The 5,857-nt window shown below is 41.1% G+C and overlaps 1 long non-coding RNA gene across 1 annotated transcript in view; it reads right to left on the reverse strand.

Moving 5' to 3' along the window:
* Window positions 1-1,741: 1,741 nt before the first annotated feature.
* LOC103375670 (uncharacterized) overlaps window positions 1,742-5,857 on the reverse strand; it is a 6,180-nt gene continuing 2,064 nt past the window's right edge. Inside the window, exon 2 of the long non-coding RNA XR_521233.1 lies at window positions 1,742-3,365. This is a non-coding gene — a long non-coding RNA (uncharacterized LOC103375670). The remainder of the gene's footprint in view (window positions 3,366-5,857) is intronic.

The following is a 5,857-nucleotide window of genomic DNA, read 5'->3' on the forward strand; positions in this document are numbered from 1 at the left end:
CGAAAGTCAGCGGCATTATGGAGAAGCTGCACTTCCTGCTAATTCTGCAAAATAAAAGCCCTACGAGCTTTGATCTTTTTTTTAGAACAAAGAATTACGAGATGACTTTTTTAAGGACCGTCGATGTAAACGAACTGTAACTATCGTTATCGCGCTTCTCAACTTGCTTTAAATATCTCCTGTCGTCGTACAGTCCAAACAGTAAAGGAATCTATCTAATTAATTATGAACTTACCACCGCATCCTGGAGTGAGCGGGAGAGTTGGCCGAGTTAGCAGTAGTGCTAACGAGCTTCTCCTCTGCCACGGATTGTTAGCGTCACAGCAGCAGCTTTCACAACAAGAGACACAGACGTAGTTCCGTTTCCGTTCGAGCTGTGATGTTGGTCTGTGAGCGTCTGACGTCCTCGTAGTGAATCCACCTGTTCACTGAGCTGCAGCTCCAACCGCAGCCTGATGGAGGACCACAGGCAGAGCAGCAGTTGGTTCCGCCCTCTAGTGGCCACAGGCGGTGACTACAAGGACAAGTTGGAGAGATTACAGCTGAGCCACACTTCCTGTTGACCCTTCAACGTAAAACCAGCATACGGTTATTGTTTTAACGAAATTATTACAGCGTGATGTTGGAAGACTCAGAAGGACCGCCGCTATAAGCCAACCGTCTCTAGCTTCTCTACTGAATAGTTTTACTGCAGTCAAAGTAATTTATAAACGGAAATGAATCCATAATGCAGCTAATTCCAACCTGCATCCGGTACCGGAAGTGTTAGCCGAGCTAGCCGTAGTGCTAACGAGCTGCTACTAACACGGATGATTTTATTAGGTAACATAAGTAGCTTTAAATTACATGTGGGGGAGATAGAGTTGTAGTTGTCCTTTGGTTTCAGTTGTAATGCTGTACTGTGGGATTGTGTGACCTGATAATCAGCTTCTTAACTGGGGGCTGCTAACCAGAAAGCTGCAGCTACAACAATCATCTGATGTGATCTTCTCATCCTTGTAGAGAACGTTGCATCTTTTTGTAATCCCATTAGCTTCTGTTGTTCTATATTGGATGTAGAACAGCTTAATTTACGCGAGAGATACTTTCGAGTCTTTCAAACGTTGTAATACTTTCAGTAAAACAAACGACTCGATGATTTTACTCTGAAGGAGGGAAATAGGAAATTTTACGTCGCTGAAATCTCGCGGACTTGACCTTTATTGTAGCTACTGCCTGTGACCACTAGAGGGCGGACTAAGCCCCTCTGACTGTGATACAGTAGTTCTATAACACAGAGACATGTGCATGTGGAGAACGGCATGAATGTTTATTAGTGAACTTGGCCAGTATTAGAGGATTAGTGTGAACAGCTCCTGTTATTTGCCTTGTTGGTGTATTTGAACACTGACATGGTTAAATAGTTAAATTATTCTGATTATTATTATACCTGAATGTCAGTCCAATTCTGTCCTAATGTTCAGTGATATATTCAGAGGGAGGGAAAGAAAAGAAATGTTCTAAAACTCAGATTAAATCCATTTCCTCCACAAACCTTGTTGTGGTTTCAGTAATTTGAGGCCTAATTAATCTCAATGATCTGAAGACTAATGTGATCTTAATGAAAGGAAAGGAGCCTGAGAGCAGCAGCACTATGATGCATGCGATGTCTCAGAAACTCACTGAAAATAACCAAATTACATTTATTTAGATGTTTACATTCTAAAGCTCATACGCACTGATTATAAACACTGACACATAATATGTTGAAATTCTTTATTTTCACCTTTTTGTATTAAAAAGGAAGAAATTTCTCTTGCATGAGCAGAAATCTGCTGTTAAACTGGTGCATGAAAACCCACAACATCCAGACAGAACACATAGAACACAGATTTATTTCTGTCTGTTCACATCCAAACGTATATTTAGTGTCTCGTTACTCTGCACTGACTTCCTGCAGTGAAGTCACTAATTAAACGTGACATGAGCAGCCGTCAGGTCGGTTTGTGTCCTTGGATTCAGTCTCCATCAGGGCTTGCTGAGCTGCATCACGACGCTCCAGTCGCTCTGACAAACCAGGACCAAGGTTTGGTTTTCCAGCGACACCGAGTGGAGAATAAAAACCTGTTGGCTGGAGTCAGCCAGAGCAAACTGACAGGAACTGAAGACTACAAGCACAAGACAAATATGTGACGCATTGGAACATTTTCACAAAGACCCACCACTGGGAAGGTTAGCGTTGAGTTTAGTCAGGAAGTCAGGAACAGAGAAATGAGTGTTCAGAACGGTTGGATCCACTTGGAGTTGTTGTGCTGACAGAGATGGAAGAGTTAGAGACGGAGAAAAGAAACAGAAGGTGTTGGACACATATGAAGGCTGGGACAAGCAGAACAAGTCTGGTGTTAAACTGAAGCTCTAGAACTTCACTCGTTGCGATGCTGCTGATGTCGAACGGATTGTGAAAAGTTTCTTTAGTTCCTGATGTGAGGAAGAATAAAGTGTTGCTTCATTCTGTGGAACATGTATGTGGGTAGAAAAACAGGAGTGATGAGTGAACGTGATGCTTCCATGTGTCATAGCAGCAGCACTCTGAATGTTCATCACATATTCAGCACCAATACTCGCAGAATTAATACAACATTTAGTCTGATTCCTGACAACAGGCTTCATTTAACTTCAGTTTTCAGAAGAAACTTTACAAAGTTCTTCACAGGTTTAAAAAACACAAATACAACGATGATAAAGTATGACTGATGCTGGATGAAGCTGCATATCAGACAACGAAGGTCAAAGGTTCATTCGGAGCAGGAGCTTCACCGGTCTGAGAACAGGCTCTGATTTACAACCAAACACTCAAGAATCCACTGACTCAGAAACAACAGAACACAAGTCAAACCACGGCGGACATGATGAACGAAACGGTTTAGGAACAGACCAGAGAGAAACCTTCCTGTGAAGCTGCTCCATCTCTGACTGAACCACGGTCCAGCTTTTAGATTCTGATGCAACCTGCTCAAGTTTATAAAGTGAGAAAGAGAATAAAAGCAGCTGTTAAACTTCACACTGCTTATTTAAATCCAGATGTAAATTCATGGAGCCGTCACAGCTGGATCGTTTCAACCTTGAACTTCACTGTTCCAAAGAGAAGAACACTGAACACAAACAGATGTGAGCAGAAAACACATGAACATAACATCAAACACTAAAAGCCACCGAACAACCTCAGTAGAAAGAGCATACATGAAGAGATCTTCATCATCTTCATCATCTCCATCTTCATCATCAGAGTCTGGACACAGCTGCTGCTGCTGCTGATGGTTCAACCTCTGGATCATCAGGACTCCTCTCAGCACAAACACCGTCCTGATCAGCATCAATACTTCCATCTGCAGAGAGAAGAAGAAGGAACAGAGGAGATGAGTGAAAACTTTCCACGGTAACACAAGTTATTTTGAAAGTACTATTATTCTTGTGACACAAACTGTAGTTTTAAGATTATTGTAGGTGAGAAAGTAGAGGTATAAACGCCAAATATATGGTCATTTTATCAAGATAAAGTCTGCTCAAGGTTTTGCTCCGATGATTTCTGAGATGTGAGTGTCCTGGTTTGACAGCTGTGATGGCGGTCAGCGCTCACAGTCCCCGCCGAAAGCAGCCTGATGTCAGCAAGACTTTCTGAAGTCTGCCGCTGGCTCTGACGTCTCCGTAGTGGTTAAACAGGGATATACGTAGTTTAGTGGTCACACTTTGTCCTCACAGTGTCATTTGTTCATTGCTCCCAATCGATTTAAAAGAAGTTAAAGTTAATGCTGGAACTTTATTTTTATTTAGAGTTGGACTGATCGCTGCCTGAACATCTGAATTATTTTCTTGCTTTTATTACCTGTAGTACAGCCTTGTTCTATTCTTATGACTGTTACTGTGCATTAACATTTAAGCAGTGTTTTAGTGGAGGACCAGCTGGATGAACGTCCTCCTGACTGCTGGGAGACTCCCCACAACATGAGCAGCTCCACCCTGGACCTTCTGACGGAGCATCTTCAGCAGCATGAGGCTGTTTCCAGCTCCACTGAAGAACATCAGGAGGAGGAGAAGCACGACGTTCTTCATCTGTGATATGTTTTGTAACTTTTGTCCTGTTCTAAAATGAAATCCTACAAGAATAACCCTGTTTATTAATTGTTATATTTATTATATATAGTTCTTGTCTATTTAAGTATTAGAAATTCTCAACTGTATTCCAAAGATGAACTGCCTGATATGAAGTGCTGAAGCCACAATAACATTTTCCTCCAGCCTCTGACCTGTTGATCAGACACTGCTGTCAACACATTAACGGCTTCAATAAAGATTGTATAACGACCTGAGAAACCTCAACATGTATACATGTTAGAGCTGTGTTATTGTATTTCATTTAGTTTTGTTGTTTTTCACGGTAAACAGCATCAGAGTAGATCGAGTACGCTGCTGTCCCAATTGCACATAAACGACGATGCTTTCTCCCGGACGAGAATGCAAATACGGACTTGCATACTTGAGTATTAAGAAACGGCCCGTGTGTTTGCAGAGACTCTTCATCGGCTGTCAGTCGGTGCTGCAGCTCATCAGTCTAAAGAGCAGCAGGACTTGAGTCCTGTTCAGAGCAGCAGAGCAGCAGCTTCATGTCAATGTGTTGGAGTGAACACACTGAGCTCCAGGCTCACACACCTGCACACACTGTCAGCATCAGGTGTGTTTCTCTGCACATGTCACTGCAGTCCACAGTGGAAACAAACAGCAGAGCATCACAAAAGCGACTGTATTTCTTTTCACTAATAGGTTATAAAAACAATGGAGGTTTGCAAATGTGTTCCTACAAATTACTTTATTTCAATCGAAGTGCTGCAGTACAACCAGAGGGAGGTCACTGATGTGTGATGTGAGTTTGGTGGCACTATAAACAAGAAATGTAATATTATTGAGTTTCTTCAAAGCATTTCCTTTCGCCGTGGTCATTTGCTGACGGTCCCTGAGCTCCAGTCTGGCAGCCCGCTGCCCGTAAAGATCAACGTAATTCATAAAGAATGGAGGACGTCTCATTTTGGGAATAAAATGATTTTGGCCGGTTGTAGGTTGTGGTCTGTACTACAACGTTTGGAAAGAGGTGCTAATTGATTTAAAACGGCGATTCGCTTTGGAGTTATTGATGCTGCAAGTTTGAAACTTTCAATATCTTTCCAACTGTAATGAACTCCCGTTCCCACGTGAAACGTATCACAAGAAACCGATGCCATCTTGTGCACACCACTCGTATCTCGTGTGCATGAGATACTTGAGTTTTTTTTTTTTTTTCCTCCAACGTGTCCCTTCAGGGGCTACGTAGTTAAACACTAAACTTATGGTCAAATATTGTAAAAGAGTCTGGACTATAGAGACTGGATTATATCTGTAATTTAACAAAATTATCAAATATCTGTTCAACTATTTACCATTTTTAATCCCTAATACACATAATTTTTCTTTCAAATAACAGCACACATCTGTTAAATCTTGTTTTTTGTGTGATTTAAATACATTTTTTTTAAAAAAGGTTTAATTTTATTGCCAAACATTGTAAAAACAAACAAAAATCAATATCTGTAAAAGTACATTATTGTACAGGTGTAATTATTTACAGTTATATTCTGTTCTTTAACAGTTCACATTTAAATTCATGTCTTTTTGTTTTTCTGTGATTTTAATACATATAATCTGCAACTTAACAAAATGATCTGATGTCTGTAAAATAGCAGGAAATGTTGAGAGAACGACTAAATGTCATGATGCTGGTGTGAAATCAGAGGTCTGCAGCTTCAGTCACACTGATCTCAGAGCTGTGACCAACATCAGACTGATCAGC

Source organism: Stegastes partitus, unplaced genomic scaffold, assembly GCF_000690725.1.
Source record: "Stegastes partitus isolate 25-593 unplaced genomic scaffold, Stegastes_partitus-1.0.2 Scaffold2769, whole genome shotgun sequence".
NCBI lineage: Eukaryota > Metazoa > Chordata > Actinopteri > Pomacentridae > Stegastes > Stegastes partitus.